Source organism: Salvelinus namaycush, unplaced genomic scaffold (genome assembly GCF_016432855.1).
Source record: "Salvelinus namaycush isolate Seneca unplaced genomic scaffold, SaNama_1.0 Scaffold2793, whole genome shotgun sequence".
Lineage (NCBI taxonomy): Eukaryota > Metazoa > Chordata > Actinopteri > Salmoniformes > Salmonidae > Salvelinus > Salvelinus namaycush.
Window position 1 is genome coordinate 25803 of NW_024059667.1, and position 7286 is coordinate 33088.

Here is a 7286-nt window from a genome sequence, read left to right on the forward strand (position 1 = left end):
CAACATAGCAACAAGCTGCAACATAGCAAACAGCTTCTCAGCACCCAGGCTCTAGGTACAGTAGTACCTAGTACAGACAACACCTGCCTCAGGTTCTGGACCCTAGACAGACAGAGCAACCTCTCAGAACCTAGACAGAGCAATCTCTCAGAACCTAGACAGAGCAACCTCTCAGAACCTAGACAGAACAACCTCTCAGAACCTAGACAGAACAACCTCTCAGAACCTAGACAGAACAACCTCTCAGAACCTAGACAGAACAACCTCTCAGAACCTAGACAGAGCAACCTCTCAGAACCTAGACAGAGCAACCTCTCAGAACCTAGACAGAACAACCTCTCAGAACCTAGACAGAGCAACCTCTCAGAACCTAGACAGAACAACCTCTCAGAACCTAGACAGAACAACCTCTCAGAACCTAGACAGAACAACCTCTCAGAACCTAGACAGAGCAACCTCTCAGAACCTAGACAGAACAACCTCTCAGAACCTAGACAGAACAACCTCTCAGAACCTAGACAGAACAACCTCTCAGAACCTAGACAGAACAACCTCTCAGAACCCAGACAGAACAACCTCTCAGAACCTAGACAGAGCAACCTCTCAGAACCTAGACAGAAGAAACTCTCAGAACCTAGAACCTAGACAGAACAACCTCTCAGAACCTAGACAGAACAACCTCTCAGAACCTAGACAGAGCAACCTCTCAGAACCTAGACAGAAGAAACTCTCAGAACCTAGAACCCAGACAGAACAACCTCTCAGAACCTAGACAGAACAACCTCTCAGAACCTAGACAGAACAACCTCTCAGACCCTAGAACCTAGACAGAGCAACCTCTCAGAACCTAGAACCTAGACAGAACAACCTCTCAGAACCTAGAACCTAGACAGAACAACCTCTCAGAACCTAGACAGAGCAACCTCTCAGAACCTAGACAGAACAACCTCTCAGAACCTAGACAGAACAACCTCTCAGAACCTAGACAGAGCAACCTCTCAGAACCTAGACAGAACAACCTCTCAGAACCTAGACAGAACAACCTCTCAGAACCTAGAACCTAGACAGAACAACCTCTCAGAACCTAGAACCTAGACAGAGCAACCTCTCAGAACCTAGACAGAACAACCTCTCAGAACCTAGAACCTAGACAGAACAACCTCTCAGAACCTAGACAGAACAACCTCTCAGAACCTAGAACCTAGACAGAACAACCTCTCAGAACCCAGACAGAACAACCTCTCAGAACCCAGACAGAACAACCTCTCAGAACCTAGACAGAACAACCTCTCAGAACCTAGAACCTAGACAGAACAACCTCTCAGAACCCAGACAGAACAACCTCTCAGAACCTAGACAGAACAACCTCTCAGAACCTAGACAGAACAACCTCTCAGAACCTAGACAGAACAACCTCTCAGAACCCAGACAGAACAACCTCTCAGAACCCAGACAGAACAACCTCTCAGAACCTAGACAGAACAACCTCTCAGAACCTAGAACCCAGACAGAACAACCTCTCAGAACCTAGAACCCAGACAGAACAACCTCTCAGAACCTAGAACCCAGACAGAACAACCTCTCAGAACCTAGAACCCAGACAGAGCAACCTCTCAGAACCTAGAACCCAGACAGAACAACCTCTCAAACAGGTATATTTACACATTTTATTTTTTTAAATGTTTGTCGGTTATAATTTTTTTAATTTAATATTTTTTACATTCACAACTTTATATTTACATGAACCCTGAAGAAGACAGACAGACTTTTAGCACTACTAGGTTCTGCATCTCGACCCGCCATAGAATACTGACGGACACGCATCGTGTCATAGCTGTCACACAGGTGATGTCACAGGAGTGTGTCGGTCGGCGTGTATGAGAGTCAGAGGTTCTGGTCACGTTGTCTCCCAGGCAGAGCAGAAAGCCAATCAGAGGTTCTGGTCACGTTGTCTCCCAGGCAGAGCAGAAAGCCAATCAGAGGTTCTGGTCACGTTGTCTCCCGGGCAGAGCAGAAAGCCCAGCAGAGGTTCTGGTCACGTTGTCTCCCAGCAGAGCAGAAAGCCAATCAGAGGTTCTGTTCACGTTGTCTCCCAGCAGAGCAGAAAGCCAATCAGAGGTTCTGGTCACGTTGTCTCCCAGCAGAGCAGAAAGCCCAGCAGAGGTTCTGGTCACGTTGTCTCCCAGCAGAGCAGAAAGCCAATCAGAGGTTCTGGTCACGTCTCCCAGCAGAGCAGAAAGCCCAGCAGTATAGACGAGGAGGATCAGGAAGTGGATCAGGATAATATACTGGAAACAGCAGAGAGCTGGGGAGTGTGGCAGCCCGGAGGGGTCAGAGGTTAGAGGTCAGGCTGGAGTTCAGTATCCAGTCAGTCTGGAAGGACTCCTCTTCACTGAGGCCTTTTCTGGGCTCGGTGTGTGTGTGTGTGTGTGTGTGTGTGTGTGTGTGTGTGTGTGTGTGTGTGTGTGTGTGTGTGTGTGTGTGTGTGTGTGTGTGTGTGTGTGTGTGTGTGTGTGTGTGTGTGTGTGTGTGTGTGTGTGTGTTCAGTACCCTGTGGTGATGTTGGTGAGTGTGTGTGTGTTTGAGCCCGGTGCAGTGAAGCTATAGGCAGCGTAGGCCACAGCTGATCCCAACATCAACCCTGTCATGTACGATACAGTCATAGTGTTACCTAGACACAGGGAGGAGAGGAGAGGAGAGGAGAGGAGAGGAGAGGAGAGGAGAGGAGGAGGAGAGGGGAGAGGAGAGGGAAGGAGGGAAGGAGGGAGAAGAGGGGAGGAGAAGAGAGGGAGGGAGGAGAGGAGAGGAGAGGAGAAGAGAAGAGAAGAGAGGGAGGGAGGGAGGGAGGGAGAGAGGGAGGGAGGGAGGGAGGGAGGGAGGGAGGGAGGGAGGAGAGGAGATTATTATACAGGTTATAGATAGGGCACGGTCAATGTAGAAAATCCTCCTAAATTGTAGGAGGAGATCCTGCTGCAGTTTAGTAGTTTCCAGTATTACAATATAGAGTGTATATACAGTCACTGTATAAAATAAATTATACAAATACTGAGCTATATTTTGTGCACAAAAAAAAAACGTGGAAAATCATATGATTTTAAACTATTACAATTGTTTAGAGAAAGATATTCTGTTTAAAAGGTAAACATTTAATAGTTAAATGTTTTGGCACCCCTGTTTTCAAGACCCCATCACCTTCCCCTTGCGAGGATAACGACACAAACCTTTTCTAAAATGTTTTCTGAGATTGGAGAACACGTTGGGGAGGGATTTCAGACCATTCCTCAATAGATCTTTCTAGATCCTTGATATCCTTCATCTGTACTTATGGACTGGCTACTTCAATTCAAACCACAGGTATGAATGGGTTCATGTCCGGAGACTGAGAAGGCCGTTACAAATAGTGGATTTTGTGGTCAATTTAACCATTTCAATTGATTTTAAAATGTGTGTTACCTCATTTCTATACCCCAGTGAAACAGGAAGCCATGGAAGGCCACAATATAGTTCCTTAAACTGAGATTAATTTCAAACATTAGAATGTTAATGTAGATTTAATTTAGTTAGATTTTATCAATAAGATTGTTTAGAGGTGCCAATAATGAGATATAAATTATTACTTGTTAAACAACATCTCTTTCTCTGGGATTTTGTAGTCCTATAAAAGTATATACTTTTCACATTTTTCTGAACCCTGTTTCTGGTTTTACACCCCTCTACCCCTCTACCCCTCTACCCCTCTACCCCTCCACCCCTCTACCTCACCCCCCCTCTACCTCTCCACCCCTCTACCTCACCACCCCTCTACCTCACCACCCCTCTACCCCTCTACCCCTCTACCTCACCACCCCTCTACCTCACCACCCCTCTACCCCTCTACCTCACCACCCCTCTACCTCACCACCCCTCTACCTCACCACCCCTCTACCCCTCTACCTCACCACCCCTCTACCCCACCACCCCTCTACCTCACCACCCCTCTACCTCACCACCCCACCACCCCTCCACCTCTCCACCCCTCTACCCCTCTACCCCTCTACCCCACCACCCCTCTACCCCACCACCCCTCTACCTCACCACCCCTCCACCTCTCCACCCCTCTACCCCTCTACCCCACCACCCCTCTACCCCACCACCCCTCTACCTCACCACCCCACCACCCCTCCACCCCTCCACCCCTCCACCCCTCCACCCCTCTACCCCACCACCCCTCTACCCCACCACCCCTCTACCTCACCACCCCTCCACCTCTCCACCCCTCTACCCCTCTACCCCTCTACCCCACCACCCCTCTACCCCACCACCCCTCTACCCCACCACCCCTCCACCTCTCCACCCCTCTACCTCACCCCCCCTCTACCTCACCCCCCCTCTACCTCACCACCCCTCTACCTCACCACCCCTCCACCTCACCCCCCCTCTACCTCACCCCCCCTCTACCTCACCACCCCTCTACCTCACCACCCCTCCACCTCACCACCCCTCCACCTCACCACCCCTCTACCCCACCACCCCTCTACCTCACCACCCCTCTACCTCACCACCCCTCCACCTCACCACCCCTCTACCTCACCACCCCTCTACCTCACCCCCCCTCTACCTCACCCCCCCTCTACCTCACCCCCCTCTACCTCACCCCCCCTCTACCTCACCACCCCTCTACCTCACCACCCCTCCACCTCACCACCCTTCTACCTCACCACCCCTCTACCTCACCACCCCTCTACCCCACCACCCCTCTACCTCACCACCCCTCCACCTCACCACCCCTCTACCCCACCACCCCTCTACCTCACCACCCCTCTACCTCACCACCCCTCCACCTCACCACCCCTCTACCTCACCCCCCCTCTACCCCACCACCCCTCTACCCCACCACCCCTCTACCTCACCACCCCTCTACCTCACCACCCCTCTACCTCACCACCCCTCTACCTCACCACCCCTCTACCTCACCACCCCTCTACCTCACCACCCCTCTACCCCACCACCCCTCTACCTCACCACCCCTCCACCTCACCACCCCTCCACCTCACCATCCCTCTACCTCACCACCCCTCTACCTCACCACCCCTCTACCTCATCACCCCTCTACCTCACCACCCCTCCACCTCACCCCCCCTCTACCTCACCCCCCCTCTACCTCACCCCCCCTCTACCTCACCCCCCTCCACCTCTCCACCCCTCTACCCCTCTACCCCACCACCCCTCTACCTCATCACCCCACCACCCCTCTACCTCACCACCCCACCACCTCACCACCCCTCTACCTCACCACCCCTCTACCTCACCACCCCTCTACCTCACCACCCCTCCACCTCACCACCCCTCTACCCCACCACCCCTCCACCTCACCACCCCTCCACCTCACCACCCCTCCACCTCACCACCCCTCTACCTCACCCCCCCTCTACCTCACCACCCCTCTACCTCACCACCCCTCTACCTCACCACCCCTCTACCTCACCACCCCTCCACCTCACCACCCCTCCACCTCACCACCCCTCTACCCCACCACCCCTCTACCTCACCACCCCTCTACCTCACCACCCCTCTACCTCACCACCCCTCCACCTCACCACCCCTCTACCTCACCACCCCTCTACCTCACCCCCCCTCTACCTCACCCCCCCTCTACCTCACCCCCCCTCTACCTCACCCCCCCTCTACCTCACCACCCCTCTACCTCACCACCCCTCTACCTCACCACCCCTCCACCTCACCACCCCTCTACCTCACCACCCCTCTACCTCACCACCCCTCTACCCCACCACCCCTCTACCTCACCACCTTTCCACCTCATCACCCCTCTACCCCTCCACCTCATCACCCCTCTACCTCACCACCCTACCACCTCATCACCCCTCTACCTCACCACCCCTCTACCCCACCACCCCTCTACCCCACCACCCCTCTACCTCACCACCCCTCTACCTCACCACCCCTCTACCTCACCACCCCTCTACCTCACCACCCCTCTACCTCACCACCCCTCTACCCCACCACCCCTCTACCTCACCACCCCTCCACCTCACCACCCCTCCACCTCACCATCCCTCTACCTCACCACCCCTCTACCTCACCACCCCTCTACCTCACCACCCCTCTACCTCACCACCCCTCCACCTCACCCCCCCCTCTACCTCACCCCCCCTCTACCTCACCCCCCCTCTACCTCACCCCCCCTCCACCTCTCCACCCCTCTACCCCTCTACCCCACCACCCCTCTACCTCATCACCCCACCACCTCACCACCCCTCTACCTCACCACCCCTCTACCTCACCACCCCTCTACCTCACCACCCCTCTACCTCACCACCCCTCCACCTCACCACCCCTCTACCTCACCACCCCTCTACCTCACCACCCCTCCACCTCACCACCCCTCTACCTCACCACCCCTCCACCTCACCACCCCTCCACCTCACCACCCCTCTACCTCACCACCCCTCTACCTCACCACCCCTCTACCTCACCCCCCCTCTACCTCACCCCCCCTCTACCTCACCACCCCTCTACCTCACCCCCCTTCTACCTCACCACCCCTCTACCTCACCACCCCTCTACCTCACCACCCCTCCACCCCTCTACCTCACCCCCCCTCTACCCCACCACCCCTCTACCCCACCACCCCTCTACCTCACCACCCCTCCACCTCACCACCCCTCTACCCCACCACCCCTCTACCTCACCACCCCTCTACCTCACCACCCCTCTACCCCACCACCCCTCTACCTCACCACCCCTCTACCTCACCACCCCTCCACCTCACCACCCCTCTACCTCACCACCCCTCTACCTCACCCCCCCTCTACCTCACCACCCCTCTACCCCACCACCCCTCTACCTCACCACCCCTCTACCTCACCACCCCTCCACCTCATCACACCTCTACCTCACCACCCCTCTACCCCACCACCCCTCTACCTCACCACCCCTCTACCTCATCACCCCTCTACCTCACCACCCCTCTACCTCACCACCCCTCTACCTCATCACCCCTCTACCTCACCACCCCTCTACCCCACCACCCCTCTACCTCACCACCCCTCTACCTCACCACCCCTCTACCTCACCCCCCCTCTACCTCACCACCCTCTACCTCACCACCCCTCCACCTCACCACCCCTCTACCTCACCACCCCTCTACCTCACCACCCTCTACCTCACCACCCCTCTACCTCACCACCCCTCTACCTCACCACCCCTCCACCTCACCACCCTCTACCTCACCACCCCTCTACCTCACCACCCCTCTACCGCACCAACCACCACCCCTACCCCCACCA

At 55.3% G+C, this 7286-nt stretch overlaps 1 long non-coding RNA gene across 1 annotated transcript; it reads right to left on the reverse strand.

Annotated features, from left to right (window-relative positions):
- Nucleotides 1-465: 465 nt before the first annotated feature.
- On the reverse strand, nucleotides 466-1191 carry LOC120039542. Its single transcript, XR_005475444.1, has 3 exons — nucleotides 1161-1191; nucleotides 783-806; nucleotides 466-703 (listed from the first exon to the last, which is right to left on the reverse strand). It is a non-coding gene; the product is annotated as an uncharacterized LOC120039542 (long non-coding RNA).
- Between the last annotated feature and the right edge of the window lie 6095 nt (nucleotides 1192-7286).